Raw genomic sequence first — 22,845 nt, forward strand, 5'->3', positions numbered from 1 at the left:
TGACGTTGCTTCATCTATCAAATGAGAGGCTTGGACCAGGTGAATTCTGAGGTCTTTTCCACATCAGAGGCTGAGGTGGCAAACTCTCTTCCTGATGACCAGGAGATAGCAGCAGAGAGCAGCAATAGTTTAGTGGATTGCCCCACCACTGGCAGAGGGCAGTGTAAGCTCAAAAGCCACATGGGTCATCTGCATTCCCCACACATGTTCCATGCATGCCTTCATGTTTTCTAGGCATGTGTCTTTCCATGTGTTTTCTCAGATCATATGTATTCCCTGAAGGTCTTCCCCCTTACTGTCGTTATGGACACCCCGAGGTGGGAGGGAGAAATCACTCCCATCACTTCTTTTACTATGCTGCTTGAGTCTTTTTTTTCTTGGCACTGCGCCCTCTAGCGATGACATGTGAGCATTGGTTTTGTGTGAGTATTGGACCACAGAGAAATCCAAAGCTAGGAAAGTTTGGGGAGGAGCCCAAAGGGAAAGGAGCCCCAGGTATGACAGTCAGAAGGGTTTTCAAGACAGCTTAGAAAGTAACATAGAGGGATTGATATATTTGCCTGGTCAGCTTATTGAGAGAAAGGATGAGCAAGTAACTATCAGACTGGAGGATCAGGAGAGGGGAAAGGTCAAGAGAGGTAAGAAGACCAGTAGAGACAGGAGGGAGAGTAGAAAAAGGTCAAGATAGACTGAAGGTCAGGAGAGAAAGGAGGGTGAGGAGAGACAGATGAGGAGAGACAGCAAGATAAGGAGATAGAGCAGGATCAGGAGAGGCTGGAGGGTCAGGAGAGAAAGGAGAACAGAAGAGACAGGAGGTCAAAAGAGACAGGAAGTCAAAAGAAATAGAAGGTCATGAGAGATAGGAGGTCAAAAGTGACACAAGGCCAGGAGAGACAGAAGGTCAGGAGAGATTAAAAAGTCAGGAGAGATAGAAGGTCAAAAGAGACAGGAGGTTGTGAGAGACAGAAGGTCAAGAGAGATGGAAGGTGAGGAGAGACAGAAATTAATGAGAGATAGGAGGTCAGGAGAGACAGAAGATTAAGAGAGGTCAGAAGAGATAGATGGTCAGGAGAGACAGAAGGTCAAGAGAGACAGAATGTAATTAGAGATAGGAGTTCAGGGGAGATAGAAGGTCAAAAGAGACACAAGGTGAGGAGAGACAAGTCTGGAAAGACAGAAAGTCATGAGAGATAGGAGATCAGGAGAGACAGAACCTTAGAAGAGATAGAATGTGAAAAGAGACAGAATGTCAGGAGACATAGCAGGTCCATAGAGACTGGAGCTCAGTAGAGACATGAGGTCATTAGAAACATAAGGTCAGGAGAGAAAGAAGGTCAGATGAGATAAGTCAGGAGAGAAATAAGGTCTGAAGAGACAGGCAGTCAGGAGAAGCAGGAATTCTGGAGAGAGAGAAGGTCAGGAGAGTTAGATGGTTGGGAGACATAGGAGGTTAGTAGATAAAAATTGCTAGGGGAGACAGGAGTTGAGGAGAGACAGATGGTCAGCAGAGGTATGAGGTAAGTAGAGACTGGAGGTCAGGAGAAACAGAATGTCAAAAGAGATAGAAGGTAAAAAGAGACAGGAGGTCAGGAGAGATAGAAAGAAGAGATAGAAGGCCAATAGAGAGACAGGAAGTCAGGAGAGACAGAAGGTCAAAAGAGACCTGAGGTCAGGAGAGACAGAAGGTCAGGAGAGGTAAGTCAGGAGAGATGGAATCTCAGAAGAGATAGAAGATTGAAAGGGACACAAGGTTAGGAGAGACAGGTCAGGAGAGACAGATGATATGGAGCAACAGGAGGTCATGAGAGAGAAAAGGTCAAAAGAGATAGAAGGTCAAAAGTGTTAGATGATCAGCAGAGGTAGAAGGTCAGGAGAGATAGAAAGTCATGAGAGACAGGAGGTCAGGACAGACAGAAGCTCAGAAGACATAGATGGTTGAAAGTGACACAAGGTCAGGAGAGACAAGTCAGAAGTGATAGACCGTCAGAAGACATATGAGGTCAGGAGAGACAGATGGTCAGGAGAGATAGAAGTTCAGGAGAGACAGGAAGTCAGTAGAGACAAGAGGTCAGGAGAAACAGGAGGTCAGGAGAGATAGAAGCTCAGCAGAGACAGAAAGTCAAGAGAGATTGGAGGTCAGGAGAGATAGAAAGTCAGGAGAGAAAGGAAGATCAGGAGAGGTTGGAGGATGAGGAGAGACAGGAATTCACTAGAGACAGGAGGTCAGGAGAAACAGAAGGTCAGGAGAGATAGAAGCTCAGCAGAGACAGAAAGTCAGAAGAGATAGAAGGTCACAAGAGATAGGAAGTCAGGAGATACAGAAGGTCAGGAGAGAGAGGAGGTTAGGAGAAGCAGAAGATCTGGAGAGACAGGTCAGGAGAGAGAGGGGAGGTCCAGAAATTACTGGAGGGTCAAGAGGGAAAGGAGAGACAGTAGGGTCAGGAGAGACAGGAGATCACCAGAGAAAGGAGATCAGGGGAGACAGGAGGTCAGCAGAGGTAGGAGGTTAGTAGAGGTAGGAGGCTTTTCCCATGAATCTCTGCCTCCTGTGACTCCTGTTAGATGTTCAAAAGTTTGTGCCTTGGCTCTTTTGCCACATCTCACTCAAACTTCTTCACTTAGAAAATGCTACTGGTTCAGAGGTATCTAGGACAATCAGGAGTTACATCTTCTAAATAAGTCAGTCAGTCAATTAGCATTTATTAAGATATACTATGTGGCAGACACTGTGGTATCCTTCAGGGAACTGTACCCTGTTGTAGAGTGGGCTTATACCACTAAAGTCGGGGTCAGTATAGGGAAGAAATACTGCTTGAACACATAGCTAATGCCTACCCTATCAACAGATGAGGAGACCATAAATCTATTAGCAAAGCATTTAATTGAAACAGAATATAAAGTTCATTACAGGAAATAATACTACAGTGGGGATTATTCTCACCCCGCCCCCCCATACACAAGTAAATGTGATCTTTCACAGACTTAGACACCATCAGAGAAAGTAACAAATCCTGGGAAAACACTCACTTGACTTCAGTGCCCTCTGGTTTCTAGTGGAAGCAGCTTGGCACATTGCGAAGAGGATGAAGATTAGAGCCAGAGGACCTGAGCTCAAATCCCAGCTCCGCCACTTATAAGCTGTGTGCAACCTGGGGCAAGGTACTCTCTGGGCCTCAATTTCCCCATCTGTAAAACAAGATGGTTAGACTATATGGACCCTAAGGTCCCTCCCAGCTCTAGGTCTTTGGTTCCTCTGACCTACTACCTGGAATTCCTGCTCCACTTTCCCTCTGTTCTTGTTGGCTGCTGACCCACTCTAGTCCCTGTTGTGTCCTCTCCCTTAGCTGACTTCTGTTGCTTCCATCCTCCCTGCTGCAGCTTATTTCCATAATCACTTTGGAGGAATGCCAAAGCTTCCAGAATGGGACATGACATGCGTGGGGATTATTCAACATATTTTCAGCTCTGTTTTAATTTGTCCCATTTGGTTGGAAGGCCAATATTTTAAAGCTTCATTAGAATGTACCTCAGTTGTGCAATATGGCTAATTCATTATTTCACATTTCATCTCAACACTTGGCACTATGTAATCACTCCCAGCATGGCTGTTGGTTAAACAGACTATATTTGGTTCCCTTCCTAGCAGTGGCCAAATTCTCTGAGGCAGACATTTCCCATAAATCCTCCATATCCTCCTGGGCCCCTAGGCTCACAGCATAGAAGTCATCCTGGACTCCTCACTCTTTCTCACCCCCCTCCATATCCAATATGATGCCAAGGCCTGTAGACTTCATCTTTGCAGCATCTATCAAATGCACCCCCTTCTCTTTTCTGACACTGCCCCCACTCTGGTACAGGCCCTTAGCACCTCGTGCCTAAATAGTTGCAACAGCTGCTGGAGGAGGGGCAATCTGCCTGCCTCAGGTCTCTCCTCACTCCAGTTCACTCTCCATTCAGTCACCAAAGGAATCTTCCTAAAGTGCAGGTCTGATCATGCCTCCCCCCCGACTCAATGAACTATCTGTACCAACTCTGTACATTCCATCAGGAAGGACACATCTGAGCATAAGCTACATGATCCAATTATACATGTATTTGTACAAAGCATTACTCATTTCTAGGACTAAACTTTGTCCAGTCTAGGACTGAACTTTGTCCAAATGTTTTTTGAATGATTCCCACCCTTCTAGGCCCAATTTAGGCATCACTTCTTTCATGAAGTCTCTCCTGGATCCTCTTAGCTTAAAGTAGCCTCTTTCTCCTCAAATTTTCTTTGAGTCTTTCATCTGGATCTCTCCTTTGCCCCAGTCACAGCCCTTGTGTCATTCTTTTCTGTGCATATGCTGTATCACCCCCACCAGAATACAAGCCATATGAGAGTCCTAGCACTCAGCACAGACTTGTACACAATAAACATTTAATAAGCATTTGATGATTTGTGTTGAAGTGAAATGAATAAATCCTGTGGATGAGAGGCCAGTTGCTACAACTAGAAGAAAGGCTGGTCAGATGTTCAGCAACAGGAGCTCTAACTTGGATGGTTTTACACATCTCTTGCCTGGTTCTGGAGAGATCCTCGATCCCGGCATGGGGCTAGGCTTTTTGGAATGGGAAGGGATAGGAGAAAGGGAGTGGTAAAGAAGCTTCAGAACTGGGGCACATTTTATTACATAGCGGAAGAAAAGGGCTAGGGAAGTTCTGGCCATGGCTAACAGGGAGAAGAGTCATGTCTTGAACTGCTTCCTAAAGACTCCTGGCTTATTCCATCATTCAATCACTGCAAAGTAAATTTCTGTTGAGAAAGTACATTATTTGCACACATCACTGAGGTATGAATATCAATGGATCAGAGGTATATCACATGCATTTAGCACATTGTTCTTCAGGAGACTCTGGTGTCATGAAAGGGCTTGACACAAATTAGAGGGTAGAGTGTTTGGGCTCTAGTCTTCTGTAGCCCCAGCTTAATCTGTGTGTGATCTTGGGTAGCTCACTTCCCATCTCAGTTTCCTTCTCTGTAAAATTAGGTGGTTGGATCTGATGATCTCTCAGGGCCCTTCCAAACTCTGGCATTCTGTGAATGAAACTATGCTTCTATATGAATCCAAACATCTGTATTTAATTGGAAAAAATGGAGTTGGCTATCTATGTGCTTCTAAATATCTAGATTTGTTCTGTCCTGAGCCCTCTTCGCATTTCCCTCTACATTCTCTCTTTGTGACCTCATCAGTCCTCATGGCTTCATTTATCCTCTTAATAAAGGTCCATATCTAGGGATTATCACCAGAATTGCTTATTTGGTTATTTCCAAATGGATGTCCCATAGGCACCTCAAGCTCAATGTGTCCACCATAGAATTCAGCATCTTCTCCTCACCCTGACACAGTCCTTTCAATTTTCCTTATTTTGCTGAGGGTTCAGCCTCCTCAGTGGCATCCTTGACTCTTCTCTCACATATCTCCATATTGTTTCTACCTCCATGGTACCTTTTGCGTTTCCCCACCCACAAAGCCACTACTCTAGTTCAGGCCTTGGTTGTCTCTTGCTTGAACTAGATTTAGTTCTACCTCTTTGCACCATCTCCCACATTGCTAAATGTTTCCTTTTCTTGCCTTGTCCTCAATTCACATTTCCCTGGTGCTTTCTGTAACTATCTTCTCCTTTGCCCATTTCTCAAATAATGAAATCATCCTTCTCCTTTCCAAGGCACAAACCCCTCTACCTGCACAAGCCATCTCATTTCATCCTGTTCTCTTCAGCACATTGACCTCTCTATCATCTCCATTCTCTCATTTATCTTCGATCTCTCTGTAAATATGCTCACATTTTCCCCCATCCTGAAAAAACATTCTCTTAATCAATCAATCCTCAATCAACCAACCATTCCTGCTAGCTATCATCTCATATCTCTTCTCCATTTTGTGGCTAAATTCCTTGAGAAGGCTAGTTCTCTAATAGGTGTCTCAACTTCCTTTCCTTTTCTTCTCTTCTTAATTCTACAAAGTATGGCTTTTGACCTCATTATTTAACTAAAATAGCTTTCTCTAAAGTTACCAGTGGTCTCTTAATTGCCCTATCTACTAAGGGCCTTTTCTCAGTCTTCATCCTTCTGGACCTTGCTGTAGCCTTTGCCATTGTTGGGTATGCTTTCCTCTTTGATACTCTCTTCTCTGGGTATCTACGATAGTACTCCCTCTTGGTTCTCCTCCTACCTATCTGACCATTCATTTCTTAGATTTGTTTGCTGGATGGTCATCCAGGTCATGCCTTCTAACTCTGGATGTCTCCCTCTGTACTATTTCCCTTTGGTGATCTCATCAGTTCTCAAGGATTCAGCTATCATCTGTACACTGATGGTTCTCAGATCTACTTATCTAGCTCTGACCTCACTGCTGACTTCCAGTCTCCTATCTCCAACTGCCTATGGAACATCTCAAACTGGTTTCCCATAGACATGTCTAAAACTGAACTCATTAACTTTCCCCTGAACCCTTCCACCTTCCAAATTTCTTTATTACTTTTCAGGGCCCCACATCATCCCAATTACCCAGTCTTACAACCTCAACTGCCTTTCACCACCCTCACCCACCTCCTCATATTCAATCTGTTGCCAAGTCTTGTTGATTTTACCTTCCTCAAATCTCTCATATAATCCCTCTTCTCTCCTCTGAAAATGCCACCACCCTGGTGTAGACCCTCATCACTTTATACTTGGACTATTTCTATAGCCTCCTGGATGGTCTCCCTGCTGGAAGTCTCCCCACTCTGGTTCATCCTCCACTAAGCTGCCAAAGTGATCTTTCTAAAGCACAGGTCTGACTATATCACTCCTCTACCCAAACTCAAGTGGCCCCATATTATCTCCAGAATCAAATAATTCTCTGTCTGAAATTTAAAGTCTTTCATAACCTGGATTTTTATACCTTAACTTCCCTCACTTTCTCTGTGATACAGTGATACTAGTTTCCGTTATGTTCCTTGCACAGGATACTCCATCTCTTGGTTCTGGGAATCTTCTTTTGCTGTCCCTCATGTCTAGAATATTCTCCTCCCTCATCTCCTTGCTTCCAGGTCTTTCTTTAAGTCCCAGTTAAAATTTTCTTTTTTTACAGGAAGATGTAGTTTCCCTACTCCTCTTGGTTCTAGTGCCTTTCCTCTGTGATGATCTTTATTTCATCCTGCGTGTATCTTGTTTGTATGAGTTGTATGGGGTGCTCAGGGAGAATGAGCACCTCTTGTGTGAGGGCTCACCAAGTCCTATTCAGGTTTGTTCATCTACATTTGGTTCTACCTTCACTCAATTCTCATCTGTGGCTCCAAGAGAGCAGCAGCCACACCCTGGCAAAACCTTCTTGGCAGGTAAGCTAAATTAAGTTGAGAACAACCAACAGACCTCAAACCGGTCATTGAGTTAGGAGTATGTCCACCCCAAGTGTGTGAAGACTTTCCCCCAGTGGAATGGGCAGATGAGAACGATTTGTTGCAATGACCATGAAGACCACTGAAAGAGGAGCTGTGGAACGCTTAGAGCTTGGTCAGACATCAAAGACGCCAAGGTCATCCAATGCATCCCTGGCCATCACCAGTTATTTTGACTTTTGTTTTACCACTGAACTTCAATGACTCTGGAAGAGAGAGTGAATCTGATGACTTCAAACAACTTTGCCTCACTCAAATCCAATTCATTCGTGAATCAAGACATCATGTGATATCAATGGCCTTCTTCTAAAATGAAGGACAGACAATATCTTGTTTGTACATAGTTGTTTGCAAGTTGTCTCCCCCATTTGACTATGAGCTTCTTGAGGGCTGGAATTTTCTTTTGCTTTCTTTTGTATTTCCAGTGCTTTAGCACAACGTAAATTGTTTTCCTGGTTTTTCCTGCTTAATTCCATATCACTTTTTACACATCTTTCCAGCTTCTCTTCATTCTTCACATTTGCTGCTAACAGGTGCTGAGTATTCCATTACATTCACATGCCACAAAAAGTTTAGCCATCCTCTCAGTTGATCATTTTGCCAAGTCTTTAAGAGCTCATTCACATTTTTCATTCCAACAATCTCTACATGACTTCAGAGGGTTTAGAGCAAGTTGACCTTTCTCGTTCCTCTGATTCTGATTCTTCCATCTGTGAAAGAGATAATTAAGTGGTTTCTCAATATCACGGAATCACAGATTTGGGGAGTTGGCAGGAACCTTAGCATCCAACTAGTCCAACACATCCTTGAAAGGAATCTCCACTAAAACATTCCTGACAATTGGTCATCTAGTCCATGCTCAAAGATCTCCAAGGAGAGTGAACTTACCACCTCAGGAAACAAGCCATTCTACTTAGGACAGCTCTTAATGTTAGCAAGTTTTTCCTGATATCCAGCCTTCATTTATATCCTCTGAATAGCAATAAAGTTCCTTAAAAATTTGGGATAGTGGCCCCCAAATGTAGAAAGGTCCTTCTTTCTTGAAAGTTCTTGAGCTGTATCCTGATGATAATTGCTTCTTCTTTCTCTGGGTCAGAGCTTACTATTTTCTGAGACATACTTAACAATGGCTCTACAAAACCAACCCTTGTCAATACATATAAAGGAGTAGGAGCAAGGGAATGGTGTTTTGGTTCGGGAGACAGGAATGGTGAGTGGAGCCATAGCATAGCTGATTGACATGTTCTTTGGGGGAATGGTAGTAATGATTTAATTATTATTTCCTGAGCAAGAGGAAGAAAGTGGGGTTGGCAGGTGGGGTGAGGGCAAGGAGTTGGGAGAGAAGATAAGGGTATATAAAGTATAGTCTGGTGTCTGGAACAGGCTGGGTAGTGGGCTATGTCCACTGGCATTGTCTGACTAATACTTTGATTAAGTTAGAGTTGGTCCCAGTCAATGATGATGCTTTAGATATTCTCTGAGTCTGGTGATACCAGAATCATAGTGTACACTTTCTTGTTGACACTAATAACTTGTTTAGCATACTTCAGCTTTACCCTGCCTCACTTCAGGCTCAAGTATAGAGAATTCTTGCCACTCAGTCCAGAGTCCTGGGCTGCAAATATATTTTCTTACTTGCCCCTCACAGACTGACTGGACTACAATGGCCACTTGGGATCCACAGTCCAGCATGTTACACTAGACTGTTGATCTTCAGCGACTTCTGTGCAAGACTCAGATAGAATGAACCTATATACCACTGGAGAGGAGGTCAGGTTCAGAATCCTCAGGGTTCAGAAGACTTATCTCTAGCTCCATACTGATTTCCTGATGCTCATTCTGTGGGCATAAGATTTTGCCTAACCAAACCTAGAATCTCCTCTCGAGTTCCACTGATATGTGTAAAGTCATCTAGATCACATTTGTAGAGGAAGATAATTCTTCCCTTTCACCTCCTCACTGATACGGTGTCCTTGCATTAAACTGTTGTGACCTCTGGCCCTCTGGCTGTTAGCTTCTCCCAGTAGAACAGTTCTGTCTGCCATTGTCAGAAGTTCTTGGCTTGGAGTACAGGTGGCCAGTGGTCACCTCGTCTTGCTTCTGAGTCCTATACATTAAAAGATACTCTGGAGCTAGATGGTGCTTGGTTTTTCCAGGTGAGGTCATTCTTTGCAGCTCTGGTATCATTCTCAAAATGACCTTATTCTCCATAGCAACTGATCAAAAGCCAGTTTTCTTTTCTGACTTAGTCCCAATGAGGTGTATCCTCACCTCTCAGTGGTGTCAGACTTTTACTTTCACATACTCCCTCCTAATCTCACTCACCTCCTCAGGTTTTGGGTCTCCTAGACCAGTCTCTATGGTTGACTGTCCAGGCAAGTTCTGAACTCAGAGGGTTTTCCCCTTTTGTGCTAAGTGGTAGACTGAATGAATGTAGCATGTGTTTCCCATAGTGACTCACCACCACCAAATTGCTTTCACAAGTATTTTCACAAGTTCATAATTGTTTCACAAGCATTCTTGCCATGTGATTTCAGGCTTTATGTCTGGACTATAGGTAATAGTGAACACCGTTCTGCTAAGGCTTTCTAGTAACCTCCCTCATCCAACTCTGCTGTGTGCCAATGCTTCAGTGACTCAATCACAACTAACGTGAGCTTCCTTTCCCACAGCTCTTTCTGAGGGGAAAGTAGGTTCTTTCTTGAGAAGGGTACTTATAACTGTCCATGGTCCTGCCTCATGCTCTGGGAGGTGGAGTGAGAGAGACATTTGTAGCATTCTACTCTTCTCTCCTCAAATTGTTTTTTCTTGTCAATTTGTTCTGAAAATTGGTCTTTTGATATGCCCTCATTTGTTAATAGCTTTGACTCTGTGTAGTAGCCTCTTACCCTCTGTGAGAGACATAGTGATCAATTTCTTCAGTGAAGTTTTTTCTTATTCGGAAGTTAGATGCCAAAAAATTATGCATCTGCATAAACACAGCAGGGCATAAAAAGAGGATTATATGTGAAACTGTGAGGATTCATTTCATAGTGCTGAATTTATTAAAAAGAACTTTCACAAAGGGATATTGAAAATGTAACAAGAACATAAGTACAAATGTTTGTTCCCAACCCATCAGGGATATGCTCTTAGCACATTCATTCTTTTCTGTTCTAGGTAAAGTGATTAGAGCCTCTAATCTTGTGAGTTCTCAAAGGTCAGGAAGATGCCCTGGTGTGCCAGTGTTTGAGAATCTGTGGTTTACAGCAAGTTCAGCACTGATGCTCAGCAGAGCAAGGAGTGACCTTCTGACATCATCTCAGCTACAGAGTATTATCTGAGACAAAGATTCATAGGGGAGAAAATGCCAAAATCTTTTCCCTCATAGCCTTGCCTTTCACCAAGTGCCATAGCAAAGGAATCAAAGCACTAGGGCCCAGATGAAGAGAAAATAAAGAGTCATATCCCTTGCTTTTAAATGTATGTGTAGTTATGTATATAAATATAAATTCTTCAGCTTAGCACAGTGCCCATCATATAGTGGGCGCTAAATAAATGCTGTTTGACTGACTGACACATGGCTCACCTGTGCTTCTTTCCAGCATCCATTCTATTCTCCTTTGTGTCTTAAAAATATTTCAGTGACCCTTTTTTGCCTAACGTTAGACACTTCCTAATCTTCTCCTCCCAACTTGGAAACCTGGTGGGGGGGAGAAGTCGTTTAACAAATAAGCATAAATAAACAAAATGAAGTCACATAGTAGTCATAGATGTCTTTTTCTATACCTTGAGTCCATCACCTCTCTGTGATGAGGTGAGTAATAAACTTTAGCACAGGTCCTCTGGAGACATGGTTGGTCACCATTTTGATCAGTTTCTAAATCAAAGTTATTTTTCTTTTCACGGTTTTTGTCCTTGCATAACTTGCTTTCCTAATTCTGCTCACTTCATTCTGCATCAGTTACTACCAGGATTCCCTGAAATTCTTTTTGGTCATTTCTTACCATGTCTTGTATTTCCTTCCATTCATATATCACAGTTTCATTCCCCAATTGATGAGCACACCCTTACATTCAAGTTCCTTTTTTTTTTCTTTATACTCCATTTTATTTCCCCATCCCCCTTCCAGGATCAAAAAGTTTGTTTGCCTGTCATCCCCTCCCAGTATTTTCTACTTTCTCAACCTTTCCTCTATCCTCACATATTTCATTGCTGTTTGATATTCTATGCCAAACTGTATGAATGTGTGTGTTCAACTCTCCTTTGCTCAGATCAGATAAGAATGAGCTTCGCTTGATTCCCGTCACCCTTTCCTACATGTTTGCATGCTCTTCTCATTCAACCCAATTATAAAAAATAGCAAATTCCACCCTTTTCTTCCTACTTTCTACATTAGTGTATTCCTTTTACCCTCCTTCTCTTTTCCCTCTTAAAATCACCAGAACTGAACCAATCCTTCCCTAAGTCCTTTGTTGTTTTCCTGGAACTCCTTCACATACCCTCTGAAGACATTAAGGTTCTGAAGGAACATTTGTTTCTTTTCCCCAATAAGAATGTTAATAGTACAAAAATCAAATCGTCCCTTTAAATTGCTCAATAATTTACCATTCTAGGTTTCTCTTGTATTTGCATTACAAAGTTCCTACTCATCTTTGGTCTTTTCTGTAGAAATGCTTGAAAGTTCTCTATTCCATTGAAGATCTCCTTGCTGCCCCTCCCCCCCCAGATTATATTCAACTTTGCAGGATAAGTTGTTTTTGGTTATAAGTCTATATCCTTTATCTTTTAGACTGTTGTATTTCAAATCTCATCTCATTTTTAATAGAAACTGTCAGGTATTGTGTGATTCTGACTATTGTTCCTTAGTACTTGAACTCCTTCTTCCTGGGCATTTGCAATATTTTTTCTCATATGTGGAGGTTCTGGATTTTGACTGTGATATTCCTATGGTGTTCCTTCTGGGAAAATCCAGAGGTGATTTTAGGAGGTGATTATCAGATTCTTTCTATCTATACTTTGCCTTTTACTTTTTATAGATCTGTGCAGGTTTCACTTATCATTTCTTAAAATAATGTCAAGTCTCTAATTTCTAATTAATTATTATCAGAGTCCAATGATTCTTAAATTATCTCTCAACCTGTTTTCAAAGTCATTTGTCTTTTGATATCACATATCTCACATTTTCTTTTACTTTTTCAACCCCTCCCCCTACCACAGGAAATCTTAGGTGGGCTGGGGGAAGAGAGGAGAAAGAGACAGAGAGACAGAGGCAGAGAGACAGAGAGGGAGGGAATTCTATATCATACACTCCAGAGAGAAGGAAAAGAGCAAGAATGTAACCTCTCTCTTCCTGCCTTTCAGAAGGGGATTGCTTGACCATCCCAAAGTGCCAATCATTCAACAGATTTAAGAAATATGCATAATTATACTTTATTTTAGCCCTCATTCAAAAGCAAATTGAGTTCTAAATCCTCTCCCTCCATCTAGGTCCTTCTCCACCCATTGAGAAGGCAAGCAATATGAGATCAATTATACATGTGAAGTCATACAAAAATATTTGCATATTAGCCATGCTTAATGAGAATCACTCATTATGTGATATAGTCTGTGTGATAGCCCTATGATAGATGCTGGGGATTCAATACAAAAAATGTAATAATCTCTATTCATTTTTCAATTTGAAAATTTCAAAAGAACTTTATTACAGAGTAATGAAATAATACTCATGGAAGAGAATCTCTGGATATTATTTTTTATTACATTTTTTTCAATCAGCAAAAATCTGCCTTCTTTCCCTTCTAGTCTCTCTCCCTCAATTTAAAAATAAAAACAAAACCCACATTATAAATAGGAATAGTCATGCAAAACAAATTTCCTCAATGGCAATGCCCCTTCTGTATTTGAGTTCTTCATCTCTCTTTCAGTAAGTGAGTAGCATGTTTTATCATGACTTCTATGGAATTGTGCTTGGTCGTAATGCTGATGCTAAGTCTTTCAAAACTGTTTGTTTTTCATATATTGTCATTGTACAAATTTTCCCTGGGTTTTGTTCACTTCATTCTGCATCAGTTAATATTAATTTTCTTAGGTTTTCCTGAAACTATCCCTTTCATCATTTTTTTCAATTATTTGTTGTTTATTCAGTATTTAGGGTTAGTATGACACTTGAGGAATTGGTTGCATTGTTGTACATACACAGATCTTTTTATATAATGTGGAAATTTATTACTATTTATATATATACATATAGGCAGGTCCTATAAATCAAAATCAGGTCCTCTAGAAAGGTGATACATGGGGCCATGCTGTAGTGCCCTAAAGGAAGGGAACACCAAGGTAATCAATGCATCAATAAAGAATTACTACTGTATGGTGTTTTGTATTCAGGAGTGTTATCTTCTGGACCTAAGGGAACTTGTAGCACCTACATACAAAGCAGGTAGTTTATATACCTGTGGGGCACTGGCTCTGCTTGACACCAACCACTGAGACTATACAAGTCATATCCAGCATCATATGCTAACTATAACAGGGTTCTATTCCCATTTCTAACTTTAGGAAGAAACTAGAGTGTGTTCACAGGTTTTACATTTCTGGTGTTTAGTCACTAATCAGAGGAAGGATTTGGTCTATTTGAAAAGTGGATCATACATAACCCCTCAACCCCTGTCATGTTCTCTTTAAGGCAGCACGTTCAAAGATTTTAAAATTGCAGCTCCTTCTGGATTCCCCAAAGAGTATCTGCACTCTTTTTTAAATGGCTCTCCTCCTCTGGATTCAGGTTGACCTTCACCACATCTGAAATGGCATTCTGCCCCAAAATGCATGGGACACTAAGGGAGACATCTTCATTAATGCCGTATAGGCCCTTAATCATGGTGGAAATTGGATGCACTCCCTTAAGATTCTTCATAATGCTTTCTGCCAGACCTGCCACAAACAGGCCAATGGCCCGGGAAGTGTAACACTTCAGTTTGATTATCTCATAAGCACTTTCAACCAAACGTTTATGAACATCTTTCTAATTCTCTGCATCAGCATCAGTTCCCAAAGAAGGATGAAGGTTCTTTAGAGACACAACAGCAAGATTCACACTGCTCCACACAGGAACACTGGAGTCTCCATGTTCCCCAAGGACCCATCCATGACAACTTGAAGAATGGACACCAAATCTCTCCCCTATTAGGTAATGGAAACAGGCAGAATCCAGATTGCAACCACTTCCAATATCACGGTTTTTAGGAAAGTCACTTAGCTTCCAGGTCACATATGTCAAAATATCCACTGGTTTGGAAACAATAAGCAGCTTACATGTAGGGCTATATTTAACAATATTGGGAATGATGAATTTAAAGATATTCACATTACACTGGACCAAATTAAGACGACTTTATCCCTCCTGTTGATGCTCCCCAGCTGTAACAATGACCAGTTTGGAGTTTGCAGTCACACTGTAGTCTTTGCCAGAAACAATCTTTGGTGTTTTGAGGAAAAGTCTGCCATGTTGGAGATCCATCATCTCTCCCTTTAGTTTGTCTTCTATTACACCAACTAGGGCAAGTTTATCAGCCAATTCCTTTGTTAAGATACTAATGGCACATGCCATGCCAACTGCACCAACCTCAACAACAGTGATCTTGTTCTGGGGAACCCGGTCTTCCTTTGGAACATTCAAGATGAGCTGATCCTTGAGAGTTGATGCCATTTTGGAGGGTGTCTAGGAGGATAGCTGGTCAGGCTGTGAAAGTTCTGAGTTGGATGTGAGGTTGCTGCTCCCAGGCTCGCACCTTCATTTCTTATAGCACATTTATATACTGTAGCTTGTTCAGTCATTCTCCAACTGATTAGCACCCTCTCGGTTTCCAATTCCTTGCCACTGAAAAAAGAGAGTTTATTTTCCTCAGGACTAATTCCTCCCTTAATTTCTTCTTCTTCTAATTGTCCCTTTCCCCCCTTCCCTCTAATTTTCCTGTTGAGTGAAATGTATTTCTGGATCCAACTCTGTATATATGTATATTCTTTTCTCCTTTGACCAGTTTAAATGCCAGCTGCATCCTCCTACCTTCCACTCCTTGTTTGTTTAGACTTCTACTAGTGCACCCTGATCATGTGAGATAATTTTCCCTTACTACTCTCCCTTTCCTCCCCTAGTGTACTTTTCTCTGCATCCCTTTCCATTCTTCTTTTAAAATCATTACTACATAACAGAACCACAACCAGGCTTTCTGTCTAATCAGACTTCCTAATGACCTCTGATGATGATAGAGTTCAGAGGGGAAACTTGTATCATCTCCCCATATTAGAATGTACTCGATTTATCCAAGTTTAATCCCATATTAGAGTTCATTCATATTTACCTTTTTTATGTTTCTCTTGACTCCTGCATTTGTACTTCAAAGTTTCTACATAGGTATGGTCTTTTCATTAGGAATGCTTAGAAGTCCTCTATTTCATTAAAGGTCCATACCTCCTCCCTCTCCCGTAGGATTATACTCAGTCTTTCTGGGTAAGTTATTCTTGACTGAGAGTTTATATCCTTTGCCTTCTGGAATATGGTATTCCAAGCTCTCTGCTCCTTTATAGTGATGACTACTAAATTTTGTACGATACTGACTATGACTTTTTTTTTTTACTGGAGAAAACATAACTTTTATTTGTAGGGAATGTTTTGACAATGTCATTGTTGACACAAATATCCTCCTTATTTAGAAAGTTTGATTAAAATGAACTTTTAGGTGTTATTTATAGACCCCAGGTTAAGAACCCTTAGCCCAACTGACATGCTAGACACTGGAAACTGTCTCTGAGTGAATACCTCTACTTGTCAGAAGTAACCTTGGAAACTCCTTTAGCATTTTGTACCCTTGAACATTTAACACATAATTTTAATTGTAATTGTTTGGGTCTCTGTCTTAGTCCCATTACTCTTATTTCACATTTGTGTAGGCACTTAGCTTTTCACTCATTTACCAAGCCCTATACAAAGTAATTTGGTAAAGGTCAAAAGAGTGATACAAATCATCAGGAAAATATCACTGAACAATTGGATGCTCCTTTCTGCTTTATGTAGCTTCAACTCTAAAAGGAGTTGTGCCACATCCCTAACACCCCATCACCACCATCTTTTACATATGTTACACATTGTTTGGGGCCATCATGTTGGTCTCTGCTCTAAACTTCCTTGTGTCATCAATATGCCTTCTAAAACAGTTTTTATTTTCAGAGTAGTACATTATTGGACCAATAATGGTTTATCATGCCAAGTGGATTATAGCCTACTGACAGGATTTATATCTTTTTTTTTCATTTCATTTATTTGTTTTCAGTGTCCTACAATCACTTCCTTATATCTTAGATTTTTTTCCCCTCCTTCCCCACTTTCTCTCCTACCTCCTCACTCCCTCCCTGAGATGGCATATAGTTTTGTATAAGTTCTCCACATACATCCCTATTTTTTGACTATCTTTTTTTATTTAAGTTTTCAACATTCATTTCCACAAAATTTTGAGTTGAAAATTTTCTCCCCATCTCTCCCCTCCCCCCACCCCAAAAGGCCAAGCATTCTAATTACCCCTATCACCAATCTGCCCTCCTTTCCCTTTCCCCCTTCTCCTCTTTTGTCCTATAGGGCAAGATAAATTTCTATGCCCAATTACCTGTATTTCTCATTTTCTAGTTGTATGGAAGAAAAACACTCAACAGTTGTTCCTAAAACTTTGAGTTCTAACTTCTCTTCATCCCTCCCCACCCATCTCCACTGGGAAGGCAAGCAATTCAATATAGGCCATATCTGTGTAGTTTTGCAAATGACTTTCATAATAGTCATGTTGTGTAAGTGTTGTGTAAGTTGTGTATATTTCCCTCCATCCTATCCTGCCCCCTGTTTCTTCTACTCTCCCTTTTGACCCTGTCCCTCCCCAAGAGCGCTGAATTCTAATTGGTCCCTCTTCCCATTGCCCTCCCTTCCATCATCACCCCTACCCTGCTTATCCCCTTCTCCATGACTTTTCTGTATTGTAAGATAGGTTTAAATACCGAAATGAGTGTGCATTTTATTTCTTCCTTTAGTGGAACGTGATGAGAGTAAGCTTCATGTTTTTTCTCTCACCTCCCCCCTTTATCTCTCCACTGAAAAGTCTTTTACTTGCCTCTTTTATGAGAGATAATTTGCCCCATTCCATTTCTCCCTTTCTCCTCCCAATATATTTCTCACCCCTTAATTTCATTTTTTAAAGATATGATCCCATCCTATTCAATTTACCCTGTGCTCTGTGTGTGTGTGTGTGTGTAATCTCACCAACTACCAGATACTTTAAAAAGTTTCAAGAGTTACAAATATTGTCTTTCCATGTAAAAATGTAAACAGTTCAACTTTTGTAAGTCCCTTATGATTTCTCTTTGCTATTTACCTTTTCATGCTTCTATTGATTCTTGTGTTTGAAAGTCAAATTTTCTTTTCAGCTCTGGTCTTTCCACCAAGAATGCTTGAAAGCCCTCTATTTCATTGAAAGACCATTTTTTCCCCTGAAGTATTATACTCAGTTTGCTGGGTAGGTGATTCTTGGTTTTAGTCCTAGTTCCTTTAACTTCTGGAATATCATATTCCAAGCCCTTCAATCCCTTAATGTAGAGGCTGCTAGATCTTGTGTTATCCTGATTGTGTTTCCACAATACTTGAATTGTTTCTTTCTAGCTGCTTGCAATATTTTCTCCTTGACCTGGGAACTCTGGAATTTGGCCACAATGTTCCTAGGAGCTTCTCTTTTTGGATCTCTTTCAGGAGGTGATCAGTGGATTCTTTCAATATTTATTTTGCCCCCTGGTTCTAGAATATCAGGGCAGTTTTCCTTGATAATTTCATGAAAGATGATGTCTAGGCTCTTTTTTTGATCATGGCTTTCAGGTAGGCCCATAATTTTTAAATTGTCTCTCCTGGATCTATTCTCCAGGTCAGTTGTTTTTCCAATGAGATATTTCACGTTATCTTCCATTTTTTCATTCTTTTGGTTTTGTTTTGTGATTTCTTGGTTTCTCATGAAGTCATTAGCCTCCATCTGTTCCATTCTAATTTTGAAAGAACTATTTTCTTCAGTGAGCTTTTGAATCTCCTTTTCCATTTGGCTAATTCTGCTTTTGAAAGCATTCTTCTTCTCATTGGCTTTTTGAACCTCTTTTGCCAATTGAGTTAGCCTATTTTTCAAGGTGTTATTTTCTTCAGCATGTTTTGGGTCTCCTTTAGCAAGGTGTTGACCTGCTTTTCATGCTTTTCTTACATCTCTCTCATTTCTCTTCCCAATTTTTCCTCCACCTTTCTTACTTGATTTTCAAAATCCTTTTTGAGCTCTTCCATGGCCTGAGCCCATGGTATATTTATTTTGGATGTTTGGGATACAGAAGCTTTGACTTTTATTTCTTTCCCTGATGGTAAGCATCGTTTTTCCTCATGTGAAAGGATGGGAGGAGATATTTGTTCATCAAGAAAGTAACCTTCTATAGTCTTATTTTTTTCCCTTTTTTGGGCATTTTCCCAACCAGTTCCTTGAGTTTTGGGTCCTTTGTCAAGAGTAGAGTATACTCTGGGGATCTGTAAGATCTCAGTTTCTCCAAGGTGGCACAATCAAGTATGTGCATTGGTTTGGGAGCAGAAATAGATTTTTGTGCCCAGAATCTTAGCAGTTTCCTCTTCACAACCACCTGGCCTCCAGTTCCACTAAGACAGCACTGGGGGATGAGATTCAGATAAGCTGCTTGGGCAGGGCTGCCATTCTGTGTGAGATAAAGATCAGCTGCCCTAGGGCCTCTACACAGGGCTGAGGTAAGAATCAGCTGCTCAGTGCCTCCAGAGGTTTTACGATCCAACAATGAATGCAGGCTGCTGTAGGGGCTGCTGTGGGAACAGCTGCCACCTGCCTGATGTGGCCTCTGCTGCAGCTGCCTAAGGCTGGAGCTATGGGAAGGCCTTTCTGCCTTCTTGGCCAGCTGAAAAAATCCCGTCACTGACCTTTGGCACCTGTGGGTTGAGGGATCTGTGAACTGCTGCTACTGCAACTGGGGATTCCAACTCAGGCCTGCTGGCATCTGCTATGACTTCTTGGTATTTGAATTATTTTTTTCTGACTGCTTGCAGTTTTATTTTCTTTTAACTGAAAGTTCTGTCTTTTGGCTACAATGTTCCTAGGACTTTTCATTTTGAAGTTTCTTTCAGGAGGTGACTAGTGGATTCTTTTTGTTTCTTCTTTCCTCTCAGGTTCTAAAAGCTTTGGGGGTAACCACAATGCACAATCTCTTGGGGTAGGTGGAGGGGAGAGATGGGGAGAAAATTTGAAATTCAAAATCTCGTGGAAATGAATGTTGGAAACTAAAAATAAATAAATAAATAAATGATTTTTCTTTTTTTTTTTTTAAAAAAAGAGTGGGCTGGAGGCTGGAACTAAGACTCCACTCTGCTCCTAGGGTCTGAGTCTCACAGCTGTTATTTGCTATCTGATCTTGCTCTTTGCTGTAGTTACACAGTCTACATCCTGTGACAACTTCTCATTTTGGAACACCACCCTTAGGTGCTATCGTTCCCCTTCTCAATATGCCCTGGATCTGTGACCTGGAACTAAGTAGTGAGTGATAGAACTGCCAGTTGGCCCCTCTTGCTATATCCTGCACAATTTTAGACCCTTTTGTGCTGCATCTAGGATTCCTTCTTACCCCAGTGCACAGCTTTTTCATGAGCAGGAATGCTCTGTGGGGCACAATCCTGGTCAGACCCTCTCAACCGTGTTTTTGTAGACCTGGCTATCTCTTTTCCTATGCCCATTGAGTCTGAAAGATGGCTGATTTTTTTCCTTGTATTTTCACATCAGGATTAAGAGAGGTACATTTTCAAATATCTCTGAGAAGTTTTTTGGTAGGGAGTTCATTGCCATCTTGACTCTGCCTAAGCAACTCTTGCTTTCAAGGAGTTTATGTTCTGGGGTATGTAATAGAATTTGGGAAAGAAGAGAAATACATGTGAATATTTACATAAGTACAAAGTGAACAAATCAAATATATATATATATATATATATATGGTAGTTCAATATTGTGTGTGTGTTGGTCCTTCATTGCTGAAGAAGACCACGCCATCAGAGAAATGATGACATGACTTGCACTTGACTTTGTTTTGAGTGAGGGAGTGCTGTGCAGGTCACCAGCCTCACTTCTCCTCCAGAGCCTTCTTCCTCCTGAATCCAGTGACCCAGATATTCATCAGGATGGCTAGAGATGATCCAGGATGAGGCAGTTGGGGTTAAGTGACTTGCCCAAGGTCACACAGCTAGTGAGCGTCAAGTGTCTGAGGTGAGATTTGAACTCAGATCCTCCTGACTACTGCACTGGTGCTCTATCCACTGCACCCCCTAGTATAACTCAATATTGTGTAGTTTGGCAGAGAAGGAGGGCACTAACAGCTAGGGGGCAGGGAAGGCATCATGCAGATGATAATGCTTGAGTTGCATCATGAAAGAAGGACAGGATTCAGTGAGGCAGAAGTAAGATGGGAGTGTGTTCTAGGCCTGAGAGATGGCCAATGTGAAAACACAAGATGTTGGGGGACTGAGTATTGTATGTGAAGAACAGAGAGAAGACCAGATTGGCTGCATCATAGAGTGCAAGAGGGGAAGTAATGCCCAACGATGCTGGAAAGATAGATTGCAACTGGGTTTTGTAGAGCTTTAAAAGCTAAACGGAAGTGTTTATCGTTTATGCTGGAGGCAACAGAGAGCCATTAGAGTTGATTGAGAAATCTCATGGTCAGATTTGTGTTAAGGGCAATTACCTTGGTAGCTACCACCTGGTAGGAGTGGTAAGAAACTTGAAATAGGAAGACAAATTAGGAGGCTGGTGCTGCATTCTAGGTGAAAGGGGATAAGGGCCTGAACTAAGGTGGTATCTATGTGAGTGGAGAGATGACATCAGATTCGAGAGATGTGGCAAAGATAGGAATGAAAAGATTTGGCAGCTTGTTAGCTCCAACCTGGCAGACTGGAAGGGTGGCAGTGCTTTCAATAGAAATACATTTAGAAAAGGAGAAAGCTTATGAAGAGAGATGATGAGTTCAGCTTGATATTTAAGAAATGAACCATAACATACAGCACACTAGCAGTGAGCCAGGGTTCAACAGATCCTGGAGGGGGTGTCATTTGTTTACTCTCCTCTATTTTGTTGTGGCTGTTGAGTGCTTTTGTGGACAACTCCTTGTGATCCCATTTGGGGTTTTCTTGGCAAAGATCCTGTAGTGGTTTGCCATTTCCTTCTCCAGCTCATTTTGCAGATGAGGAAACTGAGACAAACAGGGTTAAGTAACTTGCCCACTGTCACACAGCTAGTAAGTGTCTGAGTCAGATATGAACTTAGAGAGATGAATCTTTCTTCATTGCAGCCCCATTCTTCCACACTCATATAGTAGTAATACAGCACACATCAGTATTTTAACATTCAGCCAGGTAAGCTGTCTTAAAGCCTATAAAGGAAACACATCAGAAAACTAACGATAGCTCAAAAGTTAAAGAACTGGTAAATACTAACTTTTCTCATATAGCTGATTGTAATACCAAAGTATCCAAGGTGGAGTTCCTGGACATTATGGCACCTGGTGACATCTTCTCACCAACTTGTGGATCATATCACCCAGGCAATGGCTTCCCCAGGGTCAAGGTATTCTGCGGATCTAAATTTCTTGGAACCCATCAATGTGAGAGCCCCACCAACTTACTTTTAAAAGTTAGAAGACAAAAAAGCATTTCACGAAATGGCATTATTTGAAAAAAAAAGACAACAAAACCTCTCCCTCATAAATTTGGGACATACTTTCCCACAAATATACACATCAGTGGAAAGAGTGGACACACAAGGGAATATTTGTGCAGCACATTTGCAAGAAACATGTGAAGTATACATGTGGAGAGGTGCACTCATAGGAAACACATGTGTCCAGAACACATACATAAAGGGAGCATGTGAAGGGAAGACACGTGATCAGAATATTCTCATGGAGCATTACCTCACACCTCTGGCACTTCTTTGCTGGATGCTGATCTCAGAAGGTTGCCTGTTGGATGCTGCTGACCATGGTGGCTGGCTCATTTCTGCCGGGCACTGCTCAGCTGGACACTGCTTACCATTGCTGGCTTTTGGCTCAGCTCAAATCCCTAGCTCTTCCTCAAGGGAAGGTCAGCTATTGCCATACTTGGCTTTTTTTCTTCTTAAAGCCCATAGGCTTGGCCTCAGAACAGCTTCTTAGAAAAAGGCATAAACCTTACCTAGGACCAGAAAAAAGCTACGCCCTTGTTTTCTCTAGCCTTGGTCCCTCAGAGTTTGGTTATGAAACCTCTCATCTGCCCAGTAGGAGCATCTGGACACTGCTCAGCCTTAAGGCACCAAGTTCTTTAGAAAAAGGGACCAAGTCCTCCCC

The sequence above is a fragment of the Notamacropus eugenii genome, chromosome X, assembly GCF_028372415.1.
Source record: "Notamacropus eugenii isolate mMacEug1 chromosome X, mMacEug1.pri_v2, whole genome shotgun sequence".
Classification (NCBI taxonomy): domain Eukaryota; kingdom Metazoa; phylum Chordata; class Mammalia; order Diprotodontia; family Macropodidae; genus Notamacropus; species Notamacropus eugenii.